This window comes from Schistocerca nitens, chromosome 1 (genome assembly GCF_023898315.1).
Source record: "Schistocerca nitens isolate TAMUIC-IGC-003100 chromosome 1, iqSchNite1.1, whole genome shotgun sequence".
In the NCBI taxonomy this organism is placed as follows: domain Eukaryota; kingdom Metazoa; phylum Arthropoda; class Insecta; order Orthoptera; family Acrididae; genus Schistocerca; species Schistocerca nitens.
In genome coordinates, this window is record NC_064614.1 from 454,645,479 (window position 1) to 454,651,478 (window position 6,000).

Sequence of the window (6,000 nt, forward strand, 5' to 3'; positions counted from 1 at the left end):
CCAGACAATTGCACAAAGTTTTCAACATAAGATGCAGAAATTTAATTTTGAAAAAAGATGGTAATAACGTTAAAAGAAACTGTATGAATGTATCAGGTAATCTGCTCTTATTAATGCCATAGTACACATGTATTCGTGTTAAACCGGAAAAAACAAAGCTCATTGTTAAGGCCGGTATTACACTATCAAATTTCTTTGTCCAATATCTTTGTCCAATATCTTTGTCAAAGATATTTGATAGTGTAATAGGGTTCTTTGACAAATGTCGTCCAATATTTGATCAAATCTAGGCCGAGGCCGTATATTTGATCAAAGAAATCGCTTGTCTTCTGTTCACTGCAATGCGATATGTTACCACGCGGAGCGCTAGCATCGCTGCAGCGTTCTGTCGTCTGTAGTGTTTTTATAACCATTGCCGATAAATACAATTGGTGTGTGCCGACAACTACAGAATTAATAGAGATGTCTGAAGCTGATGAGGCGCTTTACAACTTGAGGCACCCTGAATACAAAAACAGATTAAGAAGATTGGAGACCTAACCTGACCTAACCTAACCTAACCTAACATAACATAACCCTCTCCTGTAGCAAGGAATCGGAGTGTTATAGTGAGCCTGTCTTCTGAAGATGTAGCAGTTCTTAAGTGAAAATTGTGCTTTGTGATATGAGGATACACTTCATTGAGCACATACAGAAATGTATGCTCATCCATTCTTAAGTAATTGATGTACGACTTGACATCTTCCACTGTAAGCTCACGTAACAAGTTTTGTTGAATGCTTTTATCGTGTCGTCGTAAACCCCACGGCTTCACCCAGATTAGATTAGTTTTTCGTTCCATAGATCCAGGCTGAGGAGATCCTCGTGGATGTGGAACATGTCGATTTTTTTTAAGCTGAAATAAAAATACTAATAGTATGAATAAATACATCATTTGTTTGTATTAAAAATTTCGCCAATGGAGTAGGAGTTGGCCAGTAGTAAGTCTTTCAGGCTCCTTTTAAACTGATCTTTATTTCTAACTAATTTTTTTATGTTTCCTGGCAAATTATTGAAGATGAGTGTTCCTGAGTAGTGGACCCCTTTTTGAACTAAAGTAAGTGCTTTTAAGTCCTTGTGCAGATCATTTTTGTTCCTGGTATTGTATGTGTGAACTGAGTTGTTTGTTGGAAAAAGAGATATATTATTTACGATAAATTTTATTAAGAAGCAAATATACTGAGAGGCAGTAGTTAGTATACCCAGTTCTTTGAAGAGGTTTCTGCAGGGGGTCGGTGAATTTACTCCACAAATAATACGTATTACACGCTTTTGGACCTTGAAAACTTTTGTTTGACTTCAAGATTTACCCCAAAATATTATCCCATATGACATTATGGAATGAAAGTATGCAAGCTTTTTCATTTTTATGTTGCCTATGTCTGCTAACACTCGAATTGCAAATACAGATTTGTTAAGGCGTTTCTGCAGTTCTGTGGTTTGCTCCTCCCAACTGAATTTATTATCAAGTTGTAATCCCAGGACTTTTAAGACTGTCAACCTCGTATGTATGGTTCCATTTTTTCCCCCCACTTCTTTTCCGCATGTGCACACAATGCAATTGGAGTACGTAGAACTGCTGCGGTTAATAACAAGTTGTCAGCCATCTTGAACTTTGACGAAAAATTTGATGACAGTGTAATACCCCTTGCAGCGCTACGTCAAAGATCTTTGTCAAATATATTGGACGGAATATTGGATCACATCTTTGATCAAATCTTTGACAAAGAAATTTGATAGTGTAATACCGGCCTAAGGAAGCTGTACAATGTACATAAAATTTCACAATGCACTCACAATAAATGATCAAAAATGTCTCCACCAAGTCCAGTGCATCTAGCTGCACGTGTATGAACAGATTTTGTTGCTTATTTCAGTTTCACAGGGTTGTTTTTAATTTTGTCTATAGCGTTCATGATGCGAGTAAGTAATGCCTCATGTGTACTGACTTTGTCTTCATAAACACCCATCTCGTTTCAAGGTTTCCTAAGCCCAGTATTACACTATCAAATTTCTTTGTCCAATATCTTTGTCAAAGATATTTGATAGTGTAATAGGGATCTTTGACAAATGTCATCCAATATTTGATCAAATCTAGGCCGAGGCCGTATATTTGATCCAACGAGTTAAAATTTTAACTCGTTGATTTGATCAAAGAAATCGCTTGTCTTCTGTTCACTGCAGTGCGATGTGTTACCACGCGGAGCGCTAGCATCGCAGGAACGTTCTGTCATATTTTGTGTTTGTAAACATGGCTGCTAAATACAATTGGTGTGTGGCGTCTACCACAAAATTAATTGAAATGTATGAAGCGGATGAGGCGCTTTACAATGTGAGGCACCCTGATTATAAAAATAGATTAAGAAGATTGGAGAGTTATAAAAATATAGCAGAGATTATTAGCCATGACATACGGCCTGGATGTACAGCCGAGGATATCAAGAGGAAGATAAATGGCCTCCGCACTAGCTACTCGTACGAGAAAGCAAAAGTACGTATTGACATATTCATTTATATTTATTTATGCAAGTAAAGTTTACATGTCATACAAATGATTAGTATTAATTTGTTCACTGCAGCGACTTGAAGCATACAATAATGTTTACGTAACCTACAAGTAGTTTAAATTATTTTCATTACTAATATTGCAGATGCATAAAAGCAAAAGTGGAGCCAGTGCGCAGGCGGCGTATACACCACAAGTGTACTGGTTCCAGATGCTCAAATTTCTCGACCAGTCAACAGAGGCCGACGAGAGTGTGTGCAATATGCAGAGCACGGAAAGTGAAACTGGAAGTGAACGTGCCACACCGACGTTTGAGGAAATGTTTGAGGTATGTACATTTCTTTACATTTTACGTTACTAAATGTGATTATCTTGCCAGGGCACTTTCCCAGCGCCATTGTAAAATGTCTTAAAGTATTCCCTAACTGCTCTCCCGTGTACTGTACGTCCAGAAGCAGCTTGGCAAGCTATTGGTTCCATTTGCTGTAGGTCCTCAGTGCTTTGTGTCTCAAGATAAGTGCAGTCTCCTACTACGGCAGACACTGTTTCCTGACGAGTGTACAAGTGTTTTCTTCTCTTAGTTAACAAGTTGTGCAATGTGCAGGCACCCAGTGTTATTGTGGTAACTTTTTCAGGAGGCAGATTAATGGTAGTAAGAAAAATCCTGAAACGACTTGCAAGAATGCCAAAGCTGCTCTCCACTAATCTTCTCCCTCGTGACAGTCGGTAATTGAAAACCTTTTCTTCTTTTGTGATTCCTTTTAAGGGGTATGGCTTCATAATGTTATAACTCAGAGGAAAAGCGTCATCTGCCAGTACTACCATTGGAGTTGTAATGTTTGTGTTCCCAAGCTTCCTGCCTTCAGGAATGTTGAGCATAGATCGGTCAATGAGACACTTACATAGTTTGCTTTTTGAAAACACTCCAGCATCACCAACACGCCCATTAGTTCCTACATCTACATACAAAAATTTGTAGGAAGCATCTACCATGGCAAATAAAATGATACTGTTGAAGGATTTATAATTGAAAAAGTGAGAACCACTAGCTTGTGGACATTTAATACGAATGTGCTTTCTGTCCATTGCTCCTACAGTGTTATAACAGTTCCACTTCATCTCGAAATCCTCTGCAATTTGCTCCCACTCTCCTCTGCTTGTGGGTACCTGTAAATAAATAAGATTTATGTATGTGCAAGGAAGTACGTAACTAATGGCTTTTATCTTTTATTTTATAGCATGAGATGCAAGAGCCTGTCGCATGTAGCGAGGTACAGCCACAGCCCCAGCGTCAAGAGCGGCCTCCAACTAAAAGGAGGAAAGTCACGCCAGACGTGGCAACAAACGTTATGGTGGAGGCCAGCACGACACTTCAGGCTATGGCTGATGCTGCCAGAACCATGCCTGTCCATGAAGACCGGTACAGTACCCTTGGCGCCCACATCGCAGCAGAACTGCGTGAAATGGAAAAGGTGGGCGGCAGGGAATACACCACTGCCACTATGCACAGTCTGGAGCGGACATTAATGGACAGGTGGGATTTGCTGCATGCGACAGCCCGTGCACAACTGTCCACCTCTGGATATATCCAGGCTGCCTTGCAGCAGGCTGGAATAGAGGATGAGGATTCCATTCTATAAATATATATGTGTGTATAATTTTTGTATCTCTCCAATCTTCTTAATCTATTTTTATAATCAGGGTGCCTCACATTGTAAAGTGTCTCATCCGCTTCATACATCTCTATTAATTTTGCAGTATCACACATCAATTGAAATTTGCCATGAAAATAAAATTAAATAAATAAAATAATAACAATTTAGGTTAGGTTAGGTCAGGTCAGGTCTCCAACCTTCGTAATCTATTTTTGTATTCAGAGTGCCTCACGTTGTAAAGCGCCTCATCAGCATCTCTATTAATTTTGTAGTTGTCGGCACACACCAATTGTATTTACCTGCAATGTTTATAAAAACACTACAGACGACAGAATGCAGCGATGCTAGCGCTCCATGTGGTAACATGTCACATTACAGTGAACAGAAGACAAGCGACTTCTTTGATCAAATCTACAGCGAGGCCCTACATTTGATCAAATATTGGACGACATTTGACAAACTTCCCTATTACACCATCAAATATCTTTGACAAAGATATTGGACAAAGATATTTGACAAAGAAATTTGATAGTGTAATACCGGCCAAAACGACTGAAACAACTCCCTAACAGCTGCCAACAATGACATAAACGTTTCTACACTCTTAATGGAAAGTAAACAAATTTACTTGTATAATAATCTTTGCTTCTGTGGATGTTTTGGAGATCTACTGCAGATGCATGTCTGGGACATGTTTTATTAGATTCACCAGACCAAGATCAACAAAATAAATGGAATTCATGTTTTACTTTAACCTCATACAGTTTTGTGATGGCTTCAAATTAGTGAAGTTGCTAAATTTCAAGCAAAATCTTTAACTCCGTAACTGAACTTTTGTGGTCCTATGTTTATATCAACTTTCTTCTTTAGTTTTACTTGCAGAATAATATATTTAAATATGTGCATATCTTCGTGAATCGCCCTGTATATTAGAAACGAAGCACTTAGCAGCTATTAGACCTGTAAAAAAATCCAGCAATTTTGGACTTCACAGCAGAAGACTTTGTTATAGGCTGGACTGAATTGACACCCATAGAATGTCGATATTTCGGTTTTTATATTTCATTTACGATAAGTATCGAAAATAAAACTTACAAACAAAAATTCAGAAGATCGATGGACTTTTAATCTCCCTAAGTGCCACATGAAACCATTGAAGATTCGTTATTCCATGCAAGATGTATTCCACAAACATCTGCAGTCTTTAAATTTCTTCAGAAACAATGTCCTTAACGTTTCTCCCACCTCGCACCTAGTCACGTATATTACAACAGCATTTAATCCTGCACGCAGCAACAAAAGACGAACTTTTGCCAGGAGGCTGGCATGACCCACGGCATAATTAGCTGAGTGCAGTGGTGTGGGGGTCGGCTGTCGGACGTTCCTACTTGTCCGGCATCCCGACAATAAATGCCCGTTGGTCGGTCGGTGAAACCGCCTATACACGTGAATTTGTTGGTCGCGTCGTTGGTGCCTTTGTACCGCCCTTTCGGCTGCGTTCACAGTTTCACTTTAGAGGTGTAGGCCAGCAGTTGCAGGAGATAATTCAGAGGCTTCCTTTACCAGGATACAGGTTGGCTGGCAGCTTTTCGAGGAGCTCTTTGCAGTGTGGGGGAGTAGCCATGTATGTGAAAAACGGCATCCAATTTGAGTCAATTGATGTTTCAAAGTACTGCACTGAAAAGGTGTTTGAATGTTGTGCAGGTGTGGTTAAATGTAATGGAGTTAAACTTCTAACTGTTGTTATTTATAGATCCCCAGACTCCGATTTCACAACATTTTTGCTAAAGCTAGAGGTGG